Consider the following 15,090-nt stretch of genomic DNA (forward strand, 5'->3'; position numbering starts at 1 on the left):
ATCCAATGGGTCCTTTCCAACCTTGTGATTCTGTGATTCTGTGAATAACCCCTTTCTCCCCCTAATTTTATTTCGTATTACACAATTGCCAACAACATGATTCATGCCCTACAATGCAGATAAACATTAACCCTGGCTCGCAGGTGTTAGAAAGTCATGTTAGACATGATGTAATAACATGTCACAGATGCTCTTTTAGCTTTCTTTGCTGTTGGCTGTTCTTGAGGTCAAACAGATGGTGTTTGAAGGTGTGGATGATGGTGGGTGGCAAGAGAAAAAAAGAATATGAAAAAGAAGTCGGAGGCAAGTGTGACATAAATTGTAATGGGGAAGGTAATGAAGGCAGAACAAGAGCAAGCTCATATCAGCATACCCAACAGTATGTTACAGTTCTGTCCATGTATGTTGTCAATATGTAAATGGAAGATTATGTAAAATTGTGACTTGCAATTTTCAGGCATAGTTTGGCTGATTATACTGAGATACTGAGGTTAACAGAATATTGTCACGTTTCCTTGTAATGGTTTGGTTGTCCCTTGAGTTAAGAGGGATCCCCTGTTGTCAGCAGATCTTGCAGGTAACTCTTCTTATTGAATTCCAGGTTGCTGCTTAAGGCTTAAGGTAACCTGGGATATCCATATTTCTTTAGTGTCTTATTAAGATTACAGCAGAGGCATTCCGTACTAAATTAATATGGTTTATTTATTTTGTCAGAATTTGTCTACTAGACTCAAAATGTAGGTAATGTTAGTTTAGCAACTCATTGCCATAAGAATGAGGATGACCTGGAGGTGCTGGTTGACATGCTGAACATGAGCCAGCAGTGGCCCAGGTGGCCAAGAAAGCCAGTAGCATCCTGATTTGGATCAGAAGCAGAGTGGAAAGCAGGAGCAGGACTTAGCCCTGGACTTAGCATTGGTGAGGCCACACCATGAATCCTGGGCTCAGTTTTGGGCCCCTCACTCCAAGAAGGACATTGAGGGGTTGGAGCACATTCAGAGAAGGGAACAGAGCTGGGGAAGGCTGGAGAACAAGGGTTATGAGGAGCGGCTGAGGGCCCTGGACTTGTTTAGTCTGGAGAAGAGGAGGCTGAGATCTTGTTGCTGTCTACAATTGCCTGAAAGGAGGTTGTAGTGAGATGGGTGCTGGTCTCTTTTCCCAAGTGACAGGTGATAGGATGAGAGGGAAACACCTAAAGTTGTGCCAGGGCAGGTTCAGATTTGACATCAGGAAGAACTTCACTGAAAGGGTTCTCAGGCCCTGGCCGAGGCTGCCCAGGAAGGTGGTGGAGTCCCCATTCCTGGGGGGGGTTTAAAAGAGAGGTGGATGAAGTGCTCAGTGATCTGGTTTAGTGGTGGACAGGTACAGTTGGGCTTGATGATCTCATAAGTCTTTTCCAACCGTACCATTCAATGATTCTATGATAGGAAAAGAGGCAGCGATGTCCTTTTGTGATGTATAGTCCCAGGAGCTTTAGGAGAAGTGGTGAGGTCCTCCAAATAGCTTCCTGAAAAGAACCTGAGGAGTGCTTGGACTTTTGCCAAAGGGGTGTTTCGGCAGTCCCTGTGCATGGAAGAATAAATGGCTTCTTCTGAAGCAATGACGTGGGTAAGCTCTCTCCCTCCTTTCTTCCACTTTTCTTCCACTTTTGAAGTGGAAGAATGACATTTATTAGTGTAGAAAGTTTTTGCTGTCAGCATTTTCTTCCATCTGGTACATCAGTATTGACAGAAGGGCTGTGTGATTAGCAACATTATTGCTCATAAAGATCATTGCTGAGGGCTGGAGTAAGAGCAGGATGGAAATCCCTGACTGGGAACAGGGTGTCTTTTCATGAAACGTCAGGGAGCATGAAAGCTTTCTTTGTGAATGCATTATGGGGTCTTCTGTATAAGCATAAACTCTCTAAGGATGCCAACCCTGTTTCTCTCCTTTTCCTCATTCCCTTCTCCCAGCAGCATCTTCCAAGATTTATTGGGCAGACCAAGGAGAATTTGGGTACTCAAAGTCCTACTTCCCTGTTGTTCAGAGCTAAACAGAAGCGCCGTTCACAGAATCTAAGAACTGGCTTTACAAGGAGAGCTGCTGTACCAGTAATCTGTAGGAGACTGATCTTTTTTAGAGTAGTGACAGGACAAGAGGAAATGGTTTTCAGCTGAAAAAGGGGAGATTGAGATGAGATCTTAGGAGGAAATATTTTCCTGTGAAGATGGTGAGACGCTGACCCAGGTTGCCCAGAGAAGGTGTGCTGCCCCACCCCTGGATGTGTTCGAGGCCAGGTTGGATGGGGCTTTGAGCCCCGGTCCAGTGGGGGGTGTCCCCGCCCATGGCAGGGGGTGGAACTGGGTGGGCTTTGACGTCCCTTCCAATAAAAACTATTCTTTGATTCTATAAACTTTTCAGTAATTAATGTCATAAGTAGAATGATTCTGAATGGAGTTCACTAAGGGATTCTGACAACAAATGGCCTTTGAGATGTGTCTCCTGGAGTGGAGATGCCACTACACTCTTGTCCATCTGCAGCTGATGCTTCCCATGTTTGGACAGTGGAAGGCCTCAACAATAAGACTGTTCCACTCATGGGATTGTAACGACAGTATGGCAGGAGAGGAACCAAATGGAAAAAAAGCAGGATGAGGATTAATGGGGAGACCAGGAGAGTTTGATGTGTAGCAGGTTGGACATGTATGATGTAAATCTTCTGAGAAAAATGGTAGATGCTGATTGAAATGTGGTAAATTGATTGTCAGTTTTTAGTTAAAATATTTAGAATTGCTTCCACAAACTGATATCCTGCAATCCATGGAGGCACAAAATAGGCCTCGCTGAATTATATTCAGAGGTGTTTCCAAATTCAAGTTACTCAGATGCCAATTTTTTACAAAATAAATATTCACCTCTTAAATTTTCAGTGTGTTATATTGGAATGAGCTTGTCCCTGCAAAAGACAATATAGATTTAATCTGAGACACTAGATCTCGTTCTCATCTGAGAACCGCATGAGGTTCAACTGGCCAAGTGTAAGGTCCTGCACCTGGGTCGGGACAATCCCCTTTTTCAGTACACAATGGGGGATGATGTGATTGAGAGCAGCCTTGCAGAGAAGGATTTGGGGGTGCTGGTCAATGAGAAGCTCGACATGAGCTGGCAAAGTGTGCTCGCAGCCCAGAAGGCCAACCGTACCCTGGGCTGCATCAAAAGAAGCGTGGCCAGCAGGGCAAGGGAGGTGATTCTGCCCCTCTATTCCTCTCTTGTGAGACCTCATCTGGAATACTGTGTCCAGTTCTGGAATCCTCAACATAAGAAGGAGATGGAGCTGTTGGAACAGGTCCAGAGGAGGGCTACAAAGTGAGGACAGGCTGAGAGAGTTGGGGTTGTTCAGCCTGGAGAAGGCTCAAAGGAGATCTGATAGTGACCTTCCAGTACCTGAAGGGGGCCTACAGGAAAGCTGGAGAGTGGCTATTTGTAAAGGCTTGTGGGGATAGGACGAGGGGGAACAGGTATAAACTGGTGAGGGGCTGATTTAGACTGGACATTAAAAAGAATTTCTTCACCATGAGAGTGGTGAGACACTGGCCCAGGTTGCCCAGGGAGGTTGTGGCTGCCCCATCCTTGAAGGTGTTCAAGGCCAGGTTGGATGGGGCCTTGGGCAGCCTGATCACAGAATCACAGAATCACAAGGTTGGAAAGGACCCATTGGATCATCGAGTCCAACCATTCCTAGCACTCCCTAAACCATGTCCCTCAGCACTTCATCCACCCGTTCCTTAAACACCTCCAGGGAAGGCGACTCGACCACCTCCCTGGGCAGCCTGTTCCAGTACCCAATGACTCTTACTGTGAAGAATTTTTTTCTGATATCCAACCTGAACCTCCCCTGACGGAGCTTCAGGCCATTCCCTCTTGTCCTGTCCCCTGTCACTTGGGAGAAGAGGCCAGCTCCCTCCTCTCCACAACCTCCTTTCAGGTAGTTGTAGAGAGTAATAAGGTCTCCCCTCAGCCTCCTCTTCTCCAGGCTAAACAACTCCAGCTCTCTCAGCCGCTCCTCATAAGACTTGTTCTCCAGCACCCTCACCAGCTTTGTTGCTCTTCTCTGGACACGCCTCAACATCCTTCTTGTGGTGAGGGGTCCAGAACGGAACACAGTATTTGAGGTGCGGTCTCACCAGTGCTGAGTACAGAGGGACAATAACCTCTCTGGACCTGCTGGTGACCCCATTTCTGATACAAGCCAAGATGCCGTTGGCCTTCTTGGCCACCTGGGCACACTGCTGGCTCATGTTCAGTCGGCTGTTAACCAGCACCCCCAGGTCCTTCTCTTCCGTGCAGCTCTCCAGCCATTCTTCCCCCAGTCTGTAGCACTGCATAGGGTTGTTGTGCCCCAAGTGCAGGACCCGGCATTTGGCCTTGTTAAACCTCATCCCATTGGTCTCGGCCCAGCAGTCCAGCCTGTTCAGATCCCTTTGCAGAGCCTCCCTACCCTCCAGCAGATCGACACTTCCTCCCAGCTTAGTGGTATGTCACTGCCCATGGCAGGGGGGTTGGAACTGGATGATCTTTAATGTCCCTTCCAACCCTGACTATTCTATGGTTCTGTTAAAAATGTGTATGTCTACATGTGTCTGTGTGGAAATATATAGGACAGTGTTATGGGCTCTTCCTGAACAAGGCAAAATTCTTTTCTGATCCAGCTAATTCATAACCAAATATTTGTACTGTGTATTGACACATTGAAGTATTGTTGTGCATTTTATGCAAAAATGTCTTTTTTTAATGGATAGATATAGATCACTTTATAAGGAATTAAAAGGAAAATTATGTTATAGGAAGATGTAAGAATCATAGCATCATGGAATGGTTTGGGTTGGAAGGGAACTCAAAGCTCATCCAGTTCCAACTCCCATGCCATGGACAGGGTCACTTTCCACTGGATCAGGGGAGCCGCATCCAACCTGTACTTGAACACCTATGGGGATGGGGAATCCACAGCTTCTCTGGACAACTTGATATGTATCAAAGAATCTTTGATTTATTTATTTTTTCCAGTTTCCCTCTACACAATGTAGATTAGAATTTCATTGTATTTATGATCCTTGGAATTTAGCCATAACTTGTATAATATTTAACTCCGCATTGGTGCAGCCCCACCTCGAGCATTGTGTGCACTTTTAGGTGCTGCAGTATAAAAAGGATTTGAAGCTACTGGAGAGTGTCCAGAGGAGGGCCACAAAGTTGGTGAAGGGTTTAGAGGGGAAGTCATATGAGGAGTGGCTGATGTCACTGTGTGTTCAGCCTGATGGAGAGAAGTCTGAGGAGAGACCTCATCATGGTCTGCTGCTTCCTCACACGGGGAGGAGGAGCAGGTGCTGATCTCTTTTCTCTGGCAACCAATGACAGGACCCAAGGGAACAACAGGAAGATGCCAGTGGAGGGTTAGGTTGGACATTAGAAGAAGATTCTTCCCCTAGAGGCTGGTGGAGCACTGGAACATCTCACAGGGAAGCAGTCACCAAGCCTGACAATATTCCAGCAGTGTTTGGCCAACGCCTTCAGACACACAGTATGAATGTTGTGTTGTCCTGTGCGGGGAGAGTAGTTGGACTTAATGATCCTTGTGGGTCCCTTCCAACTCAAGACATTCTATGATTCTATGATTTCAGTCCTCCAAAGCCTTCTTTTTCACTTTATTTTTTAATGAATTCGTTGAAGCTCCTGCACTGTGATTTGGGTTTTAAAGACTGCAGTGATAGAAGAGTTTCATTCTTTAGGAGCTGAGGAGAAAAATTTCCACGTTCTCTCAGACAACGATACTCGCAGGTGGAATTCGGTCAGTTTTTAACTAGTTATATGTGTTTTATCTGTTGGAAAACTGCTCAAGGAATTCACCACTCTGATGGGCTGTGCTTCATATAGCAGCTTAATGTTATTTATGGACGCTTACTGGTCTCACTTAAAAGCCTAAGTAATATAGTTGGCAATTCTTCCTTTTATAACTAAATATGTCAGCTGGCTGTCAGGCCTGTGATGTGCCTGATCTTCTCGCTTGCAGAGTTCAATATCAAACCCGACCCATGTGAATAGCAATGCAAAATGCTGCCAGAACGTTTCTCTGTTGTACTTTGTTATTTCCTCCACTCTTAATTTCTAAATTTTATGTTTGATAAAGCTGATACATTGTTGCTTTATTTTATTTCTCTATTTTAGTTAATATAGGTGAAATGATCAGTGTGAATGCTTCTGCTTACAGCTTCAGTTTTAGCAAATATGTTACTTATTTAACTTGTCCAAACATGTTGAAGGTATTGAATTTTATGGCAAAAACATTCATAGTCTGAAAAAGGAACACTGACAAGTTCAGTCAAAAGGGAAAAGAAGAATAATTTATAAAAGGAACTGTGGATAATGATGCCAACCAGTTGTTTTAAAGTGCATCTGCCTCACCTTTAATGAATTAGATTTGTCAACAGCATATGTTTTATGCACTGCTTCTAATGAAGTGGCAGAGCAGCACCACAGTGTACTTTGAGGTTTATTCCATCAAAGCTTTTTGCTGTCGTAAAGTAGACCTTTTTAAATAATAGATACTAAAAACTACATTTAAATAACATTAAGGTTGTGACACAAACACCAAATGACAAACTTCAGGCAATTCAAAGTTGGGGCTGACAACTTGTCATTAACTTGCATTGTTGCTTTTTGAAAAAGAAGTGCAATTGCATGATTTAAGGATTGAATGTCAGACTAACTTTAAATTTCTTGGCTTTTTCAGGCTGAAGTTACAACCTTACTGTCATATTTTTTTTTTATTTTTTTTTTTTGCATAGCCTCTGTTTTCAGAAAAGTAATAAAAGCAGTGGGAAAAGTACAGGCTTTATTGGCTTGTTCTCAAATTAAAGTACATATGTCAAAGTATTGGTCAAAGAACAGTTTTTAAACTTAAACGTGGTTCTTCTAAACTTCCTTTGCTAATTCTTCTACGGAACTGAGTTACAGGAACTTTACTCCTGCGGTGCTTTACTTAAAACCCTGGGAAATGCTAGGAGTTCTCAAGTATTTTCCACATTAAGAACCACTTTCTATTTAATAACCAGTACTGAATAAAGCAAGAGTTTAATGCACAGGGAAAGCTTTGTAAAAATATTTTTAATTACTTAAAATATTGTGAAACAAAAGCGGGTGAACATAATACTTCCTGTTATTTGTTACATATGCTTTTTTGTGACTATTAAACTTTATATTCAGGGACGTTACCATGTATGTGAAAGTGCCATCCTTTCAATTGCTCTGTAGAGTTGATTTCTCAAGGTCTGTAAGTCTGATGTAGGCAATCTATCATTTTCATCATAGTTCTGTCAATTTAATCCGGCACAAACTGGCACTGCTGCTAAGTCAGCAGGCCTGGAGCAGCCACACAGTCTGCAGTCACTGACCCCGTACCACCACCGCTGCATGGTAAATGGGGACAAATGGACTTCCAAGTGGCTTGTACAGAAGGATAATAAGATATTTTTGCTGAGCTGCCTGATCTGGTTCATTATATTTGTACCCACAACCGTGACTGGATGCAGCAGTCAATATTTAGTTCTTTTAATACCATCGTAGAGTGGAGAATCAGGGTGGTTTGGTTTGGAAGGGGTCTCAAAGCCTATCAAATTCCAACCCCCTGCCATGGGCGGGGACACATTCCACTGGATCATGTTGCTCAAAGCCCCATCCAACCTGGCCTTGAACACCTCCAGGGATGGGGCATCCATAACTTCTCTGGGCAACCTGTGCCAGTGTCTCATCACCCTCACAGTAAAGAATTTCTTCTTCATTTCCAATCTAACACTGCCCTCCTTCAGTTTAAAAACCTTCTCCCTTGTCCTGTCACTTCAGGTTTTGATAAGAAGTCTTCGACACCTTTCTTTTAAGCCCTTGTTATATACAGAATGCTCATCTCAAACTTCTACCTCTTCTAAGTTTCTTGTCCTTACAAGAGGGTGAGCACAAAGCAGATTATTCTCAATGAAACTGCTGAGCTGCATAAACCTTGTCTAAGCATTTCTTTTTGCTACCATATGCTCTTGTATTTTGCAAGATTGTATGGCCTTTAAATTTCCCAGCCTGTATCTTCTCTCTGTTGCTTTTATATCTTTGGTACAGTGAAATTAAGTGTTCTATAGCACCAAGGTTTTATAACGAGTATCTATGGTAATGGAGACTCCTAAAGTTAAAACTTTTCTTAACATTTTGACCTTGGAATATTATTTTTTATTTGGAATTAAGATACATGCTATTTTATTGAGCAATTTTGTATAATATTTAAGCAGTTAGGATTTTTATTAGTGAAAGTGTTAGTTTATTAAATACTACCTATTAATAGTTTTATCACCTTCTTTCTACATAGGAACACTGATGAACTGTTAAGTAAATGTTATGCTTAGTCCCTTTAAACTGAAAACAGTAAGATTTCAGTTACAGAGAGAACATACTGCCTGAATGTATGTATTCATGTAAATTTTATATCAATATATCCTGAAACTGTCTTGCTATGAACTATAAGTGCTTAAAAAGTTCTAACTGGGCAGATAGGTGAGACCTGTGATGTTTACAAACCAGTGCTTATTGGCACTAATGAAGAATAGATATTAATTTTTATTAATGGAAAAATATGCAAGAGATGCCACATTTAAATTTTGAAGTTTTTAAATAAGTAGACTTTGTTCAGATTAACCACTTTATATACTCTTATCTTTTCACAACAGCTGTAGAAATGACTTGCTGTTTAACCATTAAGAAAGGGACAGGTATTAACTTTGGATTGAGATAATTTTGTAAGCAGTCTGAATAAAGTATCTCTTTGAAGTAAGGACTTACGTGATTATTGTAAAAGGTAATTTGGAGCACTGTTTTGGAAATGCCTGTTGTAGTTTGCAGTATTTGTGTATGTGCCACAGTCCCTAATATATATTGCATTTGGAGCAGAATCCAGCGTGATCTATAGTGTGCAGAAAACCCTAACAGCATCTCTTGACTCTCTGAAGAAGGGTCAGAAAATGTGGCTTTGCTCTCAAATTGTCTGAATCTCCTTACTTAGTGCAATTAATCTACTTAGATTTAGACTATCTAGATTTAAACTAGATATAAGGAGGAATTTCTTCACTATGAGAGTGGTGAGACACTGGAACAGGTTGTCCAGGGAAGTTGTGATTGCCCCACCCCTGGATGTGTTCAAGGCCAAGTTGGATGGGGCCTTGGGCAGCCTGGTCTTAGAGGGATGTTACCCTGCCCATGGCAGGGGGGTTGGAACTAGGTGATCTTTAAGGTCCCTTCCAACCAAAACTATTCTATGATTCTATGACTTCTCTCCACTCTTTGTATTGCACTGCCATTGGTACAATAAGCTAACTTGAATAAAAACTTGCAATAATTCCAAAAAGAAGTGGTTTAGGGAGCTGTGTCATCCAGTAATACAGACAAAAAAAGTGGATTATTGTGATAGAATCATGGAATGATTTGGGTTGGAAAGGAACTTAAAGCCCATCCAATTCCAGGGACACCTCCCACTGGATCGGGGGGTGCTGGTCAAGAGTGGCTGAAAATGAGCCAGTAGTGGCCCAGGTGGCCAAGAAGGTCAATGGCATCCTGGCTTGGATTAGCCATGAGGTGGCCAGCAGGAGCAGGGAAGGGATCGACCCCTGTACCTGGTGCTGGTGAGGCCACACCTCGAATCATGTGTTCAGTTTTGGGCCTGTCACTCCAAAATGGACATTGAGGGAGTGGAGCACGTTCAGAGAAGGGGAACGGAGCTAGGGAAGGGTCTGGAGAACAAGGTTTATGAGAGGCAGCTGAAGGCCCTGGGCTGTTTAGGCTGGAGAAGAGGAGGCTGAGGAGAGACCTCATCACTGTCTACAGCTCCCAGAAAGGAGGTTGCGGTAGGTGGGTGTTGATTTCTTCTCCCAAGTAGCAAGTGATAAGATGAGAGGAAACAGCCTCACGTTGCAACAGGTGAGGTTTAGATTGACTATTAGGAAAGATTTCTTTGCTGAAAGAGTGGTGAAGCACTGGCAGAGGCTGCTAAGGGCAGTGGTGGAGTCACCATCCCTGGAGGTGTTAAAAAAACATGTAGATGTGGCACTTTGGAACATGGTTTAGTAAGTGTGTTGGTGTTGGGCTAACATTTGGACTGGATGGTTTTAAAGGTTTTTCCAGCCTAAATGATTATATGGTTCAATGATTCTATGTCACAACAAGCATAATTTATAATACAGATTAATAGAATATAGTTGAAACTCCAAAGTTTATCGTAGTACTCTTATATAAAAAAAGATTTGGTCACAAGTCGTGCTTCTGAAGGATATTGTGGTAGAGTTGTTACCATACTCAGTTTTAGGCAGTTAAATTAAAAAATACATAGATTGAACCTTAAAAATTTGATTGTAATCTAAGATTCCAGTTTGAATTTTATAAGGCTTATTAATTTTTAAAACTATAGAAGTTGTAAAATGCTATAAAATTAATATAAGGAAAAATGAATTTGCTAAAATGTTAATGTGACCCTAGAAAAAAATTTTACTCCTTTTCCTTTAGTCTGTGACATCCCTCTGTCTTTCTCTCTAGAAGCTTTATATGAAGTCCTCCTCAAATAAAATTAGATCTTTAGTTTTCGATCCAATTTTGTTCTAAAGCAAAAGATTTATTTCATGTGATAGGCAAGTAGTGCACATTGTTTACGCTGTAGTTCCACTTCTTGGCTGGCTGCACAACTGATTTGAGTCTTGTATTTATATAAGAAATAACACAGCCCATGGTGTTCACTTGTAAGATATTTATGAACACTTGCCTTCTTAATCATGAAACCAAAGGCTAAGTGCTTTCTGCACTAGAGAATTTAATATTGTATCTTTACAGATGATGGGCAGGAGGAGCCCCTTTCTGCATCACAAATCAGTTGATGGTCTTTCCTTTTTTTACTGTAATATACGGCTGGTCTGGTTCCAAAGGAAGGTTTGTTTTCGCCTGTGTGAATGCGTTTTGTTATGATTCCCTTTAATACCATTGCCTCTATTGCATTTTGAAATAGTATTCTTAGACTCGTAGAATTGCATGGTTGGAAAAGACTTTTGAGGTCATCGAGTCCACCCATCCCTGTCTACTACTAAATCAGATCTCTGAGCACTTCATCTGCCTATCTGTTGAACACCTCCAGGGATGGGGATTCCACCACCTACCTGGGCAGCCTCTGCCAGTGCCTGAGAACCCTTTTGCGGAAGATGTTTTTCCTGATGTCAAATCTAAACCTCCCCTTGTGCAGCTTGAGGCCGTTCCCTCTCATCCTGTCACCTGTCACCTGGGAAAAGAGACCAGCACTCACCTCACCACAACGTCCTTTCAGGCAATCGTAGACAGTGATGAGGTCTCCCCTCAGCCTCCTTTTCTCCACATTAAACAGCCCCAGGTTCCTCAGCTGTCTCTCTTGTTCTCCAGCCCCTTCCCCAGCTCTGTTCCCCTTCTCTGGATGTGCTCCAGGACCTCCATGTCCTTCTTGGACTGAGGGGTCCAAAACTGAACCCAGGATTCAAGGTGTGGCCTCACTAGCACTGAGTCCAGGGTCCTTCCTTGCTGCTGCTGGCCATGCTGTTTCTGATCCAAGCCAAGATGCCACTGGCTTTCTTGGCCACTGCTGGCTCATGTTCAGCCACTGTTAACCAACACCCTCAGGTCTTTCTCTGCCAGGCAGCTTTCCAGCCCCTCTTCTTGAAGTTCTTCATGGGGTTCCTGTCTTCCAAGTGCAGGACTTGGCATTTGACATTGTTGAACCTCATAGTGTTGGTCTCAGCCCGTCTCAGCCTGTTCAGATTGCTTCTTTACACAATATCTTCCCAGAAGAGACTGTAAAATGTATTAGAGTTCTGTATAAGTATTCTGGAGCCCTAACTACACGTCATTTCCGTTTCCACAGCATGTACAAACTAACCATGCGGAGATAAATTAACTTCACCATGAAGTATGTTTCTTTATCACCTGCCAGCTGCAGGACTCCTAGTTGTGCTATGATGAGGACCTTCAGGCTGGAGTGCAAGAGTATAGTTTTAAGGGATTTTTGAGAAGAAGGAAGTTCCTTTTGCTACAACTATTCCTTTATTTTCCTTTCTTTCTTCAGCAGCAATCAAAAGGTATTCTGGATAAATATTCCTTAAAAGTGCCAATTTGTTATGCATTTTTTTGCTTTTGTGGAATCATATGTGTGATGACAATCACTTTCGCTGAGAAATAAAGATGTGACATCTGATAATGTAAGTTATCAAGTGAGACAAGACTGAATTGAAATATCAAGAGGATGCTCTGGGAAGATAAAGGCTACCTCTCAGCAATTAGTTGAAAAAATCATTTATATATGGCTTTTGAATTAGTAAGAAGCTCATGTCTTTAAGGAACGTAATTAAAAAGTCTACCTTCCCTCGTAGTTACAGAGCTGCAAACTGTTAGACACATGGTTAAATTTTGCACAATTATTTTGATTACGGTTAAGTAGATGTAATGTAAACATATTTTCATATCAGCCAGTATATTTGTATGTAGTGTTCTACAGATATCTTTCCTGTCTCCTATTTTCTTTATGTTTGGTAGAGCTAAAAACCTACGTGATAGATAATCTGTGCTTTTTTAATGGATAGAGGTAGCTGGTATCAGTTACAAATTCTGCTCTGGCCTCAAACTGATGGTTAACTAGAAGTCAGACATAGTCAATATTAAGCACTACAGTTAAAGAGGCTTAAATCAATGTCCTTTTAATTAAAATTGAGAACACCATTGGTTTGTGTGTTCCTCATATAATTTTTTTCTCTCCTTTAAGTGATCTTTTGATCAGATCCTTTTTTCAGCATAAAAGAGCACACAGGTCCCATCTGATGCGTACCTGATAGGGCAGAATCAATGCACTGCTGAGTGTCAGAACCATGCTTTGGCTGAAGGAGAAAAACACAGTAAGCTGTTAAAGTTCTTACTCTTCACTAGGAAGAAAGGCAGAATGAAAAAGCAAGCAGAAGGATGTCTGGCCATGAAGATCAGTGATCATGGAGGGCCAGTTGCCAGCGTGCACTGTTGGAAGTGCACTAGAGTGCTGCTGTATTAGTAGACAGCAGTTCTCTTGCTGTCGAAGTCTAAACACCATCTAGGCATACACCTCTGTATTTCATAGTGATGCTATAGATTCCTCAAATACCTTTTTTTTATTGTTTTAATGTATTCTGACTAGTTACCAAAGAGTCTCTTAAAATAGCTTTGATTAGCCTTAAATTAAGCCTGTGTAATGGACAGGTATTTAAACAAATACTTCACGTGAGGCTTCTGATGCGAAACACCTTGGTTGTCCTGTTTTCTTTTCTTATAGCTAGTAACACTTCAAAACCTGAGTGCGACTTTAAATGAATTGAAATACTAAGAAGCGATAGACTTCCAGATGATTAGAGAGACTGTGGTGTCTCTGCGAAGAAAATATTTTATATAAAAATGTATTATGCTTTGATTAATCCACATACACTTCAAATAGAATGCTAATTACACAATACTGTGCCTCATCAGAGAAATCAATTACTTCTAAACTGATATATGTGAAGCAGGGAGTTGTGTTATCAAGGTTGCTTTGAAGGCAAGCTAACAGAAGGGAAAATGATTATAGATCACATCCTTTTGCAGAAGCTTATTTGCCTTGAACATATTTCCTGTTGTCAGATGCTAACCGTTCTCAGGCGGTTGCTGAGTTGTCCTCCTTGAAATTCTGATTTATGTTACTTGTGAGCAGCAACCGTTTGGTCAATCTTGGAGATGGAAAATGATCTTGAAACAGATCCTATGAGATCTACGAAATTGAAATTATTTGTGTAATCTCTTTCTTAATTCACTTATCTTATGAGATGCAATTGTCACCTTTTTGCAAGCAGTTTTTCCTTTGACTTGAAAGTGCTGCCTTGTTTAAACACAATTACAGTTGTTGGTTTGCTAATCCTGTGAGTCAATCTACGCTAAACAAGAAGCTTATATCAAACTCTTGGCAGCTTCAGTGAAAATTAAAAAGCATGCTTTACTGTAGGAATTGTCAAGAGTGGAAATAATATTTGTCCATCCGGACAGCTTGCTTTTGTAGTCGCTAAATGAAAGTTGAGATTCTGTCTCTTCCTTGAAAGCTTCTGTGTCAGGGAGGTAATTTGGACTGTTTGTGGTTTGACAGGGATTATTAAAATCAGATGAAGTGAAGGGAAGGAAGTGTGAGAAAGCAAAATTGACAGTGACACTCTCTATTATTTGCAGCTTGGATCATGATGACTATGTTGATATGATAGATTCTAAATGTTAGGTTCAGTGGTGGGATATGTTAAGCAGCAAATACAGTAAAATGCAGTTATAGATGATTTCTCTGACTTAACACAGAGCCATCCAGCATTTATTTTCACTGTGAAATTTGATACGGGGTGTGTAGCAGGAAACAAAAGACTAAAGGTGCAAATGGAAAGAAAAAGGGAGTGGTTCAGAAAGAATTTCATTTTTTCCTTTGTGATTTGATTTAAGCAGCAGATCTTTATCCCTTTTTTTGAGTTCATACTGTTCACTAGTATACTTAAGAGGGAACAAAGCTGAGGCTTAAGAATTGACAGAGCAGATCATAAAATTTCTTCTTCCAGTGACTTGAATTTTGGTAGGATTTTTTAAGCATTATTGTTTTTGTATAAAGTGAGCTCAAGTCTTAAAGACTGCTGTTTCCCATCAATTTTTCAGGACTTGCATCTTGCATGTTATTTTTAAATAGTAATCTCTTCTGCCAGTTTAAGATAAATAATTTAAAAACTTAAATTATTGCAATATTCATACAGCTGAATTTTTAATTGCTGAAGATACATTAGCTGCACACTATGCGTCTTTTGGTGTCTAGCGAATATACAATATATTATTTAATGTTAATCCTTTGTTTTGTTTCTTGGTTGTATAGGTAAACTTTCAGGTTTTGAATAGGCAAGTTAGTGCAGAAGTAAGACATATGATTTAGTCAAGTTTGAAGGTTGCTTTCATTTCTATGTGATTTCCTTTTCTGTTTTCCAGCACAAGAACTTT

General features: G+C 41.2%; 1 protein-coding gene across 4 annotated transcripts in view; it reads left to right on the forward strand.

Moving 5' to 3' along the window:
- The window catches only part of KIAA0825 (KIAA0825 ortholog), a 279,595-nt gene that overhangs the window by 12,478 nt on the left and 252,027 nt on the right, over nt 1-15,090 (forward strand). For 3 of the 4 annotated variants that reach the window (XM_054054846.1, XM_054054849.1, XM_054054850.1), the window contains exon 2: nt 11,945-12,158. The exons of the other annotated variant lie outside the window; for it this stretch is intronic. The gene's annotated coding sequence lies outside the window, so the exon portion shown is untranslated. The remainder of the gene's footprint in view (nt 1-11,944; nt 12,159-15,090) is intronic. 4 annotated transcript variants of the gene reach the window in all.

This window comes from Cuculus canorus, chromosome Z (assembly GCF_017976375.1).
Source record: "Cuculus canorus isolate bCucCan1 chromosome Z, bCucCan1.pri, whole genome shotgun sequence".
In the NCBI taxonomy this organism is placed as follows: Eukaryota; Metazoa; Chordata; class Aves; order Cuculiformes; family Cuculidae; genus Cuculus; species Cuculus canorus.